The 8,459-nt window shown below is 36.6% G+C and overlaps 1 long non-coding RNA gene across 1 annotated transcript; it reads right to left on the reverse strand.

Moving 5' to 3' along the window:
- Positions 1–1,431: 1,431 nt before the first annotated feature.
- On the reverse strand, positions 1,432–3,117 carry LOC124890539. Its single transcript, XR_007049209.1, has 2 exons — positions 2,712–3,117; positions 1,432–2,611 (listed from the first exon to the last, which is right to left on the reverse strand). It is a non-coding gene; the product is annotated as an uncharacterized LOC124890539 (long non-coding RNA).
- Positions 3,118–8,459: the final 5,342 nt, after the last annotated feature.

Consider the following 8,459-nt stretch of genomic DNA (forward strand, 5'->3'; position numbering starts at 1 on the left):
GCCTTCAAAGATGTCATCAAAAGTTAAGGTGGCCATTTGACTCGTATCAAGTTTCAACTTATCAATTTCTCCAAATTTTAGTTCTATCATCACCAAACTAGCTCACAAGTTGCTACAGCCATTGCTCGATATTTTGCTTCCACACTAGATCGAGCAACCACACTCTGTTTCTTACTCTTCTAGGGCACCAAATTACCTCTTATTAAAACACAATATCCAGGTGTAGAACATCTATCAGAGGGTGATCCTGCCCAATCAACATCTGTATATCCAATGATATGTTCATGACCTCGATCCTCAAAGAGTAGTCCTTTACCTGAAGACGAGTTTATATATCGCAAAGTGCGAACTGCATCCCAATGACTATCAAAGGGGAAAGTCATAAACTGACTTACAAAACTCACAGGAAAGGATATGTCAGGTCTACTCACTGTGAGATAATTCAACTTTCCAACCGACCGCCTATACCTTCCAGGATCACTGAGTGGCTCCCTCTGTCCTGGCAGAAGTATAGCATTCGGATCCATAGAAGTGTCAACGGGTCTACATCCCATCATTCTTGACTCCTCAAGAACGTCAAAGGAATACTTGCGTTGAGAAATAACAATACCTGATCTGGACTGAGCAACCTCAATGCCTAGAAAATATTCCAGTCTTCCAAGGTCTTTAGTTTGAAAATGCTGAAAGAGATGTTGCTTCAAATTAGTGATACAATCTTAATCATTGTCGGTGATCACGATATCATCAACATAAACCACTAAATAAATACACAGATTTGGTTCAGAATGTCGATAGAACACTGAGTGGTCAGCTTCACTACGAATCATGTCAAACTCCTGAATTATTGTGCTAAACTTCTCAAACCAAGCTCGAGGGGACTATTTCAAACCATGCGTAATTGACATACAAGGCTACTAGACTCCCCTTGAGCAATAAAATCAGATGGTTACTCCATATAGATTTCTTCCTCAAGATCACCGTGCAGAAAAACATTCTTAATGTCCAACTGATTAAGAGGCCAATGACGAACGACAGACATAGATAGAAAAAGACGGTCAGATGCTATTTTAGCCACGGGAGAGAAATTGTCACTATAATCAAGCCCAAATATAGTGTATATCCTTTGGCGACAAAACGAGCTTCAAGCTGATCAACCTGACCATCTGGACCAACTTTGACTGTATAAACCCCACGGCAACCAATAGTAGATTTACTTGCAGGAAGGGAAACAAGCTCCCAAGTACCATTCGTATGTAAAGCAGACATCTCACCAATCATAGCTTGCTCCCATCTTGAATGGGAAAGTGCTACACCAGTCTTAGGAATGGATATATAGGACAAAGATAATACAAAAAACATAATGGGGTGATGACAGACAATGATAACTCAAGAAAGTATAATGTGGGTTAGTATTACGAGTGGATCTTATACCTTTTCTAAGTGCAACTTATTGGCTAAGAGGAGACAAGTCAGTGGTAGAGGCAGCTTCAGGCGCATGACATGGATCATCTGGGGCAGCGATGATAAGTCAAAAGTGGTGGCACTGCAACTAGAGATGTAGAAGTAACCGTAGATTCTTCAAAGGTTGGTGTGGATAAGACTGAAGATATGGGTAAGACCTCAAAGATATCAAGATTATCATAAGATATATATAGTAAGGTTGAGATTCAAAGAATGTGACATCAGTGGACATAATGTAGCAACCCAGATTGGGTGAATAGAATTAATATCCTTTTTGAACTCGAGAATAACCAAGGAAGACACATTTTAGAGCACAAGGGGCTAATTTATCTTTTTCTGGGGCTAACTTACGAGCAAAACATGTGCTCCCAAAAAACACGATGGGGGACAGAGTAGAGATGTGACTGAGAAATTAGTATGGACTGGGGAACCTAATTCTAAATCGGAGATGATGGCATTCTATTAATAAGATAGCAAGATGTGAGGACTGTATCGCCCCAAAAACGCAGCGGAACATGGGATTCAATGAGAAGAGTGTGAGCATTCTCAATGAGATGCCTATTTTACCTTTCTGCTATACCGTTCTGCTGAGGGGTGTATGGACATGATGTCTGGTGGATAATTCTTTGGTGAGTCAAACTCCTGAAACTGGGAGGATAAGTATTTTAAGGTATTATCACTACGAAAAGTATGAATAGAAATACCAAATTGATTTTGCATTTCAGCACAAAAACTGATAAATATAGAAAATAACTCCAAACGATCTTTCATTAAGAAAACCCAGTGCATCTTGAAAAATCATCAATGAAACTAACAAAGTAATGAAATCCTAAGGATGAACTGGCTCTACTAGGACCCCAAATATCATAATGAACTAATGAGAAAATAGACTCTGAACGACTCTCAATACTACGTGAAAATATATTACAGGTGTGTTTCCCAAGTTGACACGACTCACAGTGTAATGTGGATAAACTAGACAAACTAGGCACCATCTTTTGTAGCTTGGATAGACTCGGATGGCCCAAACGTTTGTGAATAATGTCTGAGGGCCTGTAACGGAACATGTTGTGAAGAAATTTGAAGAGGTAAAATGGTAAAGACCTTGTGATTCATGTCCTGTGCCAATCGTTTGTCAGGTATTGCAGTCCTGCATTATAAAAGAATCATCAAAAAAAGTTATATTACAATGAAGGGCACGTGTCAAACGACTAATAGATGCAAGATTAAAAGGACAACCAGGGACATACAGAACAGAGTCTAAAGTGACAGAAGATAGGGGTTTGGCTTGTCCCACTCCTTTTGGTATTGTTCGGATCCATTAGCTACAGTAATAGCAGGAAGAGATTGTGAATAAATAATATCAGACAGAAGTATTTGTTACCGAAAATATGACTAGAAGCACCCGAGTTCACAACCCATGATCCAAAGGCAGGAGATTGTGCAGTTGAGGCTATTAGAAGAGATATATGCTTACTTGCTTGTTACTGGGAGATACTCATTATATTCCTTGTCAGATAAATACATTCATTGATGAAACACCCTGGGTTTTGACCCTTGGAAAATTTCCTGGAATTCTGGTCTCTGGACCCAATACAACTCATGGGTACGAGCCGTATGTTGGGCTACGAATGGTATGGTCCAGTCGTATGCTGACCAGTGTTGGTTGGTGGGATGGATTTTGGTCACTTGAATGGGTACGACTTGAATGGTACGAGTCGTATGGTTGGATACAGATAGTTTGGTTTGGGTTTTTCCTTAGCTTAATCTTAGACTTGATCACTTAAGTTGGATCTGAGTACGAGTGGCTCACCGTGAGCCGTAAGTCAGGGTACGAGTCGTACCAGGAACTCGTATGGTGGACAGTATTCAACCCTTCTGTGATTCTATCCGGCCAGGGATACGGGTAAAAGGTACGGATCATATGTTGTCAATACGACTTGGGTAGAATGAGTCGTACACTGGACAGTGTTGGGTCCAAGGGTTGAGGCTTAGGATGCGAGTGGTGGGTACCACTCGTATCAAAGGGTACAACTCGTAAGGGTCAGTCATACCCCTGTGACGGGATTTTTGTGCAATTTAAGTGGGAGTATTCTGGACATTTCCCCATTTACCCTAATAAGGCCCCACGACTTCTAACTCATATGGGAGGTTATTTATCCTATTATCCTATTTATTAACCCTTAGAAACTCTTTCTAAACACATTATAATTCTCTCAAGAGCTTTTGGGAAAGAAACCTAGGGTTAAAGGACTAATTTGGGGGATCTTGTTGGTGGTTTCTCTCCGTCTACTCTGTCAATTAAGACATGTTCTCTTCCCTCATTGTTAGTTCCAATTAAAGCATGATTTTATACAGTGTTTTTATGATTTGAATGTTGTGTGATTTGGGGTTTTCAAATATGATTTGGAGGTTTTGGTTATAAATGCTTGGTTATGGTTTTCCCATGTTTTTATTATGCTTTTATATGCATTTATGGTGGTTTTAGATAATTGGTTGCATAGGAATGGTTCTTTGCTAATGGACTTTGGTTTTGGAAATACTATGCCCCCAATGTGTTTGATAAAATGCCTTTAACAATGTTTCCACTATAATATTGGTTTTTCAATGGAACTTATCCATGGTTTAAACTTGGTAATAGAACCCTAAATGATATGAATAGTTTAAATGGTTTTAAATGGATTGGAAAGGCATGGTTAATTGGAATTCATAAGAGGAACATGAAAATCCCCTTTGGCTAAGGACAATACTTGCAAGTTATTGTTGGTATGATGATACCACTACTAATAACCTTGGTTTATAATAATGGAATAATGGTTTGGTTGGAAAATGGTTTTAATTGGACTTAAAGGAGGGATGCGTAGCAAAGCCTTGGAAGGTGGAGGTCCCGGGGGATCTAAACTGGAAACTCATATTTACTAATGTGAGGTTTGGTCCTAGTGACCTTGTGCAAGATGTCACACTATATATTCTGGGGGATGTACTAGTCATTCCAGGTTTTCTTCCCTGGTCGTGCGGCTTCACCCATTGGGGCCTTTTCAGCAGGGGGGACTGAAAGCTAAACCTATATAGCCCGTGGGTGGTTTAGGACAGCAAAGCTACATAGCCCAGGTAAAGGTTTGAATGCATGTTAAACCCGGTTCCCTTTTTCGGGCATGGTTATATATATATATATATATACGTATGTATATATATATGTGTATATATATATATATGTATATATATATATATACGTATGTATGTATGTATATACGTATGTATGTATGTATATACGTATGTATGTATGTACATAAGTATGTATGTATGTATATATAGTATATATATATATATATGTATGTATGTATATGTATATATATATATGTATGTATGTATATATATGTATGTATGTGTATGTATATATATGTATAGAGTTAATACATAAAATTGACCCTAAACTTGACACCAAATTATAACTTTGACCTTAAACTTTGATAGTGCACAAATAGGATCTTTAACTATTCAAAACCTAAACAAATATGACCTCCAATTTTGCAACCCCATGTGTGAGTTTCACTCGCGCCCACGTGGAAAGGTAATCCAATCACAGGTGCCACTTCGTTAAAAGGGCTGACTTGGAGGGAGGTCATATTTGTGCAGTTTTGAATAGTTAAAGGTCATATTTGTGCACCGTCAAATTTTTGCTTTTGTGTTAAAAAGGCGTCGTTTTTATTATTATTATTATTATTATTATTATTATTATTGTTATTATTATTATTAGTTCTATAGCTGCAACACCTAACTTTTTTTTAATTATAAAATCGAACCCGCGCAGTATGCTGAAGGAAACGCCTAAGAAGAGCAAAGAACACCACTGGGCTATCTAAGTGTCTTATTTCATGTGGTTCAACATTAATATACGTACATAAATCTAGATTTTCTACCTTATATATATAACGTAATTTTTTTACCGAGGGGTTCGAGTGAACCCCATGGAAACCACGTAGGTCCGCCCCTGCATTAAATTAATAATGTTTTAATAACGTTAATTTAATAACATTGTAAATAACATTAATTTAATATACTACTACTACTATCCTTAATAACATTAATTTAATAACGTTTTATTAAAACTATAATTTTTTTATTATTAGTATAGTTTCATCTTTAATTTAATATTTAAATAAAGGCCAAAGTCATCGACAGGCCCTCAAATTTGTATTGAAAATTCACTTAGACCCCTCAACTAAGGCTTGTACCTATCAGACCCCTAAACCCCCAAATTTTAATCCAATTAAGCATTTTTTGCCTACGTGGCACATCGCGTGATATACACGCTTTGTGGGCGCGTGAATGGATCCAAATAACATTTTATTTTTATTTTTTTGAAGATTTTACTTAATAAATAATAATTTATTAATTAAAAAAAAAAAAAAACACCCCCACTACCCCCATGCTTTCATCTTCTTCACCCCATTATTGTCATCTTCTTCACTCCATTATTGATGTCACCTTCTTCACACCCATTTCTTGATTTTAAAGCACTATAAAACCTATAAAGAGAGCATTTTCCATAACTTAATAAATATTCTACCTCTCCGTCTTCTTCGATAATCACCTCCGTTACTGTCAATTTCTCCGCTTGATCACTATTCGAGAGCCAAATGAAATTTATTTTCATAAGGTAAAATTTAAGACAAATTCTATCATTCCTCAACTCAATTTTTCACCTTTTTCTGCAAATCAAACCCTCTTGAAAATTTCATCAAATACCTATATGCACTCTTTTTGCACTCTCAAGATCGTCGCTTTTCATCCTTTTCTCCGTCTCAGTAAAGTAAGCTCAACAAAAACTTATCAACACAAAACCCAAATCATGTGGCAACAAATAATATAAACAAATCGCAACAAATCAAATTATGCCTTTGCAACAGAGTTATCCACAAATAAATTTAGCAACAAGTCGAATTATGCCACGCCCAAATCATGCGGCAACAAATAACAAAAACACAAAAATTATCAACAAATCGCAGAAAATTCAGGTAAAAAGCTCAACAAATTATCATGAGGCAAACCCAAATCAAATTTAAACTTATTTGCGCTCTCAATAGATATAAAAAAACACCTATAAAAAATGAAATAAATTCACAAAGAGTAGAAAAGGAGAAGAATGAAGAAGGATAGAGGGGAGGGTGAAGAAGCCATGGCGGAAGGACAGAGAGGAAGGGTGAAGAAGCATGGCTTATCAGTTCTCTTTTTCTTTAAAAGAAAAAGTTTAAAAATCATTTTTCTTTTAATTTTGTCATGTATTATAATTTAAAATAATTTTTTTGACTCACTTGACATGTGTCATAATTTAATTCGTCAAGTTGCCAAGTCATTGTGAGTGTAACACACTCATTTTATATTTTTAGCTGATTGACAAAAAAATGCTCAATTGGAACAAAATTTAGGGGGTTTTAGGGGCCTGATAGAAACAGACCTTAGTTTAGGTGTCAAAGTGAATTTTGGCAACAAGTTTGAGTGTTTATCGATGCCTTTGGCCTTAAATAAATTATATTTAGATATATTATATAACTTAAATTCGCCATCTGCTTTATAACATATATACATACCCACGCGATTTTTTCATATAAGACTGACCCACCTAATTAATAAATCTTCAATATTGCTCTTTTTCTGCAATGACAAGAAATTAGATGTCATTTTCATCTTTGAGCCAAAAATAATAAAAAAAAATAATAGTGAAAAGTCATTTAAAGGTCATATTTGTGCAATTTTTAATAGTTAAAAGTCATTTGTACACTGTCAAAGTTTAAGGTCATATTTATGTATTATACCCTTAGATTTTAAGCTGAACACGCCAGTTTTGCGTGTTGAACACGCGTTTTGCCACGTAGGATTGGAGGTTATATTTGTGCAGTTTTGAATAGTTAAAGGTCATATTTGAGCACTGTCAAAGTTTAAGGTCAAAGTTATAATTTGGTGTCAAGTTTAGGATCATTTTTATGTATTAACTCATATGTATATATATATATGTATGTATGTATATATGTATATATGTATGTATATATGTGTATATATATGTATGTATGGTGTGTGCATATGGATGGGTTTTTATTTGATTTTATAAATGGCATTATTTTATCCTTATATTGATATATATATATATATATGTGTATGTATGTACATACATACATATATATATATATATGTATGGTGTGTGCATATGGATGGGTTTTTACTTGATTTTATAAATGGCAATATTAATCCTTATCCTGAGTTCATGCAAGCGTTCACCCGCTAACCCTTCTTCGGGCAGCTGTATACCCACGCTATGCAGGAACGACCGTTTTACTCTTACATAGTGATTGACTCGGGGATAGCTGTTGGATTGAAGTGGTGAGCTTCCATCTTTCCGAAAGGCTCCATTTCATGTTATGGATATTTTTAGACCTGTTGATTTATTTCTGGATATTGGTTTTGGCTATGGTTGAGGGCATGTCGCAACCGGATATTCCTAGTATTTTGGTTAGAGGCTTTGTGGTATTGCTATGGGTTGGAATGGGCGGGATCGGTATTGGTGTCAGCCTTAATATTGGCATTGGTATTGGGGTTGACATCATTGGACATAATTTCTCACTGTTCCATCCTCTTTCATTTTTTAGGATTAATCATATCATGTTTTGGAACTCATTTGGTTATGGCCTGGTTAATGGCCCTTGGTTCGGTATTAGTTTGGCTTAGTGGTTTGGTTGGTACGGTTTGGTGGACGAGATGACTTGGTAGGGTTGGTCTAGGAATAGACCTATCCCAAGGTCAGTCCTTGTCCAATTATGCTATCTTGTTATATGTTTGAAATTCAGCCGACTCAAGGTATGGTAATGGTAGTTGGGTTGGGTAGCAGGGGGTGGTCCCCAGTCCTGGTTGGACTTGGGATGCCCATTACGACAAGGCCCCCAATCGGGTCGGGTTAATTGATCACCTGTGGTGTTAGATTGAGCAACATTAAACTGAGCAAC

The sequence above is a fragment of the Capsicum annuum genome, unplaced genomic scaffold (genome assembly GCF_002878395.1).
Source record: "Capsicum annuum cultivar UCD-10X-F1 unplaced genomic scaffold, UCD10Xv1.1 ctg1974, whole genome shotgun sequence".
Classification (NCBI taxonomy): Eukaryota; Viridiplantae; Streptophyta; class Magnoliopsida; order Solanales; family Solanaceae; genus Capsicum; species Capsicum annuum.